Raw genomic sequence first — 5842 nt, 5'->3', positions numbered from 1 at the left:
TTGTTATTATCGTTATTTCCGCAATTATAGCTATCTTAAACATGCTTTAGATCTGTTTATGTTAATTAATTTTTTAAAAGAGGTGTTTCCTTTGTGCTGGCTGGCCTTGTCTTCACGAGAGGCGCCATCACGATCGGGTTCGGGAATTGGATCGTGACATAAACTCTACAACGTCGAATATATACAAACATCTCAATTGTTTCAAAAGTCTTCTATATTCACTTGAATAGATCAAATTGACTTGGGGCCACCATTTTAAATTACATCACGTTAAATTACATCATGCACAATTTCCTGCACATTCAAAATCAAATTAAAATTAGAAACAATATAGAGTATGTATTCATATAGTATCATGAATATACAAGAGCATGGATTGAAAAAACTTGACTAACTAGATCATGAATATACGTTAGATTGGATGCACCCTGCTATATCCTGTTTAATCCAACATGCAATAGAAATCACCAAACCAAAGAAATGCACAAGCTAGGCTTAATAAGAACTTAGGTACCAACGATAATGGACCATAACTATGTATAAAAACATTAACTCATCGACTTTGTTCATTTATAGGGGTGTTCTTCTCTTTGAGTAGTCAAAACGTTTCATAGAAAGCAAAGATAAAAAGGCAGTATATTATATCCATGTAGCTGTATAAGGAGATTTTTTTTACAGAGATGAAGACTAAAATACAATATATTTAATCTTAATCTGCATATAAACAGAGATCACCATGAGCCGATATACCATGTGATAGACTTTCTATTTGAGTTCAAAAGATTGGATTGTGGTTTTAAGGATAGAATCAAGATATTGTCTTACTATATATGCCTTACATTTTTTTTCTTTTTCCATCATTGATATGGATAACAAAACACTTCACAGAAACTATAAATTTGAGCATCAAAGATATTACTAAGAAGCCCTTGATTGCAGGTCAGTTTTCTCAAAATCTCAACTTCTTCGAAGTTCTTACTCTATTCATTTCCTATTTGATTTTCCTTCATATTTAAGACATGTTTTATTCAATTTTGTAGATGTAACTTTAGGCACCATTCTTGTTTCCACTATCTTGCATCTATAGTATTTTTGCCCTGGTGGATTTCTTTCTCAGTTAATAAATGTCTGGAATCTTGGGTTACTAATTGGTGGAATACTGGGGAATTTGAATTTTTTTTGAATAATATTCAAGAATAGAGTCTTCTAGAAAAATTTATAGAATTAGAGGAACTCCTCTTCTTGGACTAAATGATCAAGGAATACTCGGAAACACATCTCGAACAGTTTGGGATAGGAATCCATAAAGAAACGATCCAATTAATTAAGATACAAAATGAGAATTGTATCCATACGATTTTGCACTTCTCGACAAATACATGTTTCAGTTTATGCTCCTACCTATTATCTGGATATACCAAGAAAGATGTACGGTCTAATGAGGCTACAAACATAGTTATTAATTCGTTAGCACCGCATAAAAATATTCCCCTAGAGTAGCTGTTAATACGAATAACAGAAACTCTGCTATAGCCATTTCTTACATTCAATGTACTCCACGGATAGAGGAATACATAGAGTTGAACATAGTAAAATAAGAAATTGAAAGATTTCGTTGAAATTGTTCGTTTGGAAATTTCCCGAAAAGCTAATCATAGGTTCTTCTCTCCATCGGAACAATAGGGTCGTTATGCTCATTACTAAACTTGTTGAAGAGATGAAATATAACCAAAGGTATATCTTTTTTATCAGAGGTTGAATCGATCATCAAAAGAAGAATTAGGCCAAAAATTAGGATACATTCTGGGAAAATCAAACTTCCATCGAAGAGAAGCGAATGAAAGGCTTTCATAAAAATTCTCGTAGAATTGAGAATGAAGTTTTCATTCTGTAAATGCCAGATCATGAATTAGTAACTGCTTCCAATTTCCAAAAAAAAAAATCCCAATTGTGTCGAACTTTCCATTTTTTGAATAGTTACGGAATCTCCATGAATAGGATCAAACTTTATTCTCACATTTTATCAATTTAATTTGACAATTAAAAATGAAGAGAGGATCAAGTTAGACTTGAAAGTTTTTAGAAGACTACAAGGTCACAAGACCAACTAGATATTCTTATGCAAAATATTTAAGAAAATAGATGATTTTACGGAAAACATAGGAGAAGGAAGTCATGGAATTGTTTAAAAAAGCAAACTTTCCAAAGAAATCTATGTTGCAGTAAGAGTCTTACGTGATTCCAAGGGTGAGGGGGAGAATTAATCAACCACAATCATTATATATCAGGATGAAAATAGTAGGAAAAACATCCTGATACCACTACCGGAAGTGATCAGTCTCCGAGCTCAAACTCTTGTTTTGGCGAAACAAAAGAAATATGTAGTCTTTTTGTTTACAATGGAATTTCAACAATGATTAGACTGGAAGTTTACAATCGAAAAAATGTAGTCTCTTTTATTAGAAGTCTATAAACTTCTAATAAGATCATTATGTAAACTATAATCATAATAATAACATGGCTTCTATGGATATAGTGTAGACTATTACCTTTCTAATGATGGAATACCCGAATTTTGAATGCCCTGGTGGATTATATATTTGCTATCAATTACTCACCCTACAACAATTTCAAGTTACACACAAGTGTTAGATATATATCAAGTTTTCTCCATAAGAGTGAGATGTCCCAACTGTTTAGGTTCATTCCACAATTGCAAACACAATATGGGGGTAGCTTAGTTGTCAAGTTTTTCTTCCATATTATTAAGTTCAAATCGCTATATATTTTCAATCTTCTACCATATATTACACCAAATAGCTTGATGAACTAAAATTCTCTTATGATTAATCAAGAATTTTCAAGAAAGCCTTTATCAAGGCTGAAACCATCAAATTACTATCTAGACTTACATTAAGTTTTCTCTGTTGGAGAGCTGTCAAACCGTTCTGCAGGGCCATTTTAAGTTATCATGTTCCATCAAAACTCCACAGTATATAAGATATGGAACTTTCAGTTCCTGCAATAAACATTACAGACAAATTGACAAATTGACGAACAAATGAAAATATAACTAGAATAAAAAGGGCATTCCCTTAAGATGAAAAGGAATTCCAGAGAATCCAAATAGCAAAGCCATTAAACTGAAAGGAAATTTTTAAAGATATCTTACCCATAAGTTTTTGGGAAACGAAGTCAGCCCTAAACCACATCGAAATCCCCAAACTAGCGTGCCGATGAAATCGATCTCAAAGCTTGCAGATGGAATCGACTTGTTAACTTGCTGATGAAACAGATGGCGTTAGAACACAATCAAACGAAGACATAATAGCACAGAACGACATAATAGAACAATACGCATACGACCAGAGAGCATCTCAAGAAGAGATAACTTAGATTGACTTTCTGATTGAATCGATTTCTCACTGATGGAATAAGAACTTTATTTTTTTCTGAATAACAAGACGAAAGAAGAAGAGAAGCATGGATATTTGCCTCCTGCTATCTTTCCCCAAAAAATCCGCTCCTAGATTTTAGCGGGGTAAATTGTTTTTAAAATTTTTGGTGGAAACATTTTTTGGGAAAAATTTAGCGGGAACTTCTAGGAAATAGTTTAAGGCACGCTTAAATAGTGATGTTTTAGAAAATACTAAAAGGAACACATGTGAAGTGTTGCCTAACATCTTACTAAGTGTTGCCAAACATATTATGAAGTGTCATCGCTTAAAAAGTGTGCTCTTTACCGTTAAAGATAACATTTTACAAGCGTTACCTAAGAACTGTGGCCAAAAGCTATTACTAAAGACCACCCTTACAAAAGCGTTCCCATAGACATTTTTGATAAAGCTTTTCAAGCGTGGTCTAAAATAACTGTGGCTTTAGCCCAAATTTGTTGTAGTGATAACATCAACAACTACGAATTTAACCTCAAATTCTTGAAATTCATAAGATAGTTCAAATTTTCCATTTCCTCAACCTAGGGTCCGATTTATATCAAATCAACTCCGATTCTTATCAAATTTCACAGATTCGACGTAAATATTATTTTAAACATGTACCGGGCTCCGGAACCACAATATGGGCCCGATACCATCAAGATCACACACCATTTCATTTCCAAAAATCCTTATATTTTTCTAGCAAACAATTTTCTTTAAAAATTCTTTACTCCGGCTAGGGACCTCGGATTTCGTTTTCGGGCAAATGCCCAAGTCCCATATTTTACTACGGACCCTACGAGACCGTCAAATCACGGATCTGGGTCCATTTACCAAAAATGTAGACCGAAGTAAACTTTAATCAATTTTAAAGGCAAAATTCAATATTTTTCTTAAATTTCACATAAAAGCTTTCCGGAAACGCGCCCCGACTGCGCACACAAATTGAGGTGAGACAAAAGGAGGTCTTTAAGGCCTAGAAACACATATTTGACTTCTGAAACAAGAGATGACCTTTTGGGTCATCACAAGTTTCCTTTAATCACAACAAAATCAAAATTAATTAGTTTGATTTAGTCCATAGGGAGCACAAATACTTAAATAATGGGCTTTAATTTGGCCGGCAAAACGTTTTAATTTGGTCGACTAAATAACAATCAATTCAAATAATTGGTAATTGGGTAGGCCAGTGGAGAGAAGTAGTTTTTCTTTTGGCAAAGTATAATTAATTAAAACTTTAATGGTAGTTTCTTTTCATCAAAACAAAAGTACGTGTAACTAGATGAAACACATGAATTATGAGCATGGATCCTCCCTACAAACGACTCTTTAATTTTTTTCTATTAATGACATGGTTTGCAGCATATTTGACAATTCTACGTTCCTTCATTTTGATTCTTATCATTAAATGTATGCAATCAGTTCATTCATACAATTATATTGCTGAATAAATAATGATGACGAAAATAGCAGAAATAAAATTTAAACTTAAAAAAGTTACGGAATAAATGAGAAAATACAGTATGCTCTCATTTAAACGCTCCTTTCTTGCTTTAATTTGCAATACTTTTTAGTTTTACTCTTATTTATCTTGTTAATTAACCAAAAAATATATGATTGAATTCATCTCCCAACAAAATATGATATTTTCTTTCTTGGGTAATTGAAAAATACCAGAGGATCAGTGACGCTCAGATCGGAATTTAGTGGATCATCTCCTTAATATTTCTCCAGTTAAATATCAGACTTTTGTCGGGGTTTAATTAAACCAACAATGTTCTCCTAAGACGCATGATCAAGCCCAACTCTAGTCCTAAAAAGGATAAGCGGTCGCTGCAAATATAATCCGGTCTAAAAGTCCGGAGTCGAATCCCACAGAGAACTAAGGTTTCGCTGTAATTGTTCAATATCCCAAAGAAGACAAGTTTGAACAATTTCTAAATTATAATATTAAGATTTTTATATTTCTAGAGTTATGATTTCCCCAATTGTTGATTTCATTAATTGTATGTTTCTTATAACTTTGACTTAGTTGCCTCTATCAATCATGAACTCTCCAGCTAGCATAAATCTCTCTCAAGCAATTATGATAATTTACTAGACGCACTCTCTCAAGCTATGCTAGCTAGATTCACATTACAGTTCACTTAGATCGCACCCGAGGTATCATTATCTCTAATCCAACCTCTAAACCCTCGGTTATGACTCTCGCCTATACTCCGGGAGTGATGTTGTTCAAACAACTACCTAAATATGCACTCTCTCTCAAGCAGATACATAATAAATAGGAACGGCTAATTGAGGATCTTTTCAATTAACCAAAATCAAAATGTAGTTGAACAAATAGAGACTAACAACTAACTCAAAACTATATTAATATAACAACCAATTCATTCCCAAAAGGT

General features: G+C 33.1%; 1 long non-coding RNA gene across 2 annotated transcripts; it reads right to left on the bottom strand.

Annotated features, from left to right (window-relative positions):
• LOC109228211 lies at positions 213 to 3507 on the bottom strand. Of its 2 annotated transcripts, XR_002068339.1 has the most exons (4): positions 3173 to 3507; positions 2913 to 3019; positions 2550 to 2619; positions 213 to 294 (listed from the first exon to the last, which is right to left on the bottom strand). It is a non-coding gene; the product is annotated as an uncharacterized LOC109228211 (long non-coding RNA). The 2 variants fall into 2 exon arrangements; XR_002068338.1 differs by lacking the exon at positions 213 to 294 and having other exon boundaries at positions 1887 to 2619.

The sequence above is a fragment of the Nicotiana attenuata genome, chromosome 6 (genome assembly GCF_001879085.1).
Source record: "Nicotiana attenuata strain UT chromosome 6, NIATTr2, whole genome shotgun sequence".
NCBI classification, from domain to species: Eukaryota; Viridiplantae; Streptophyta; class Magnoliopsida; order Solanales; family Solanaceae; genus Nicotiana; species Nicotiana attenuata.
This window is presented reverse-complemented; position numbering and strand designations above follow the sequence as displayed.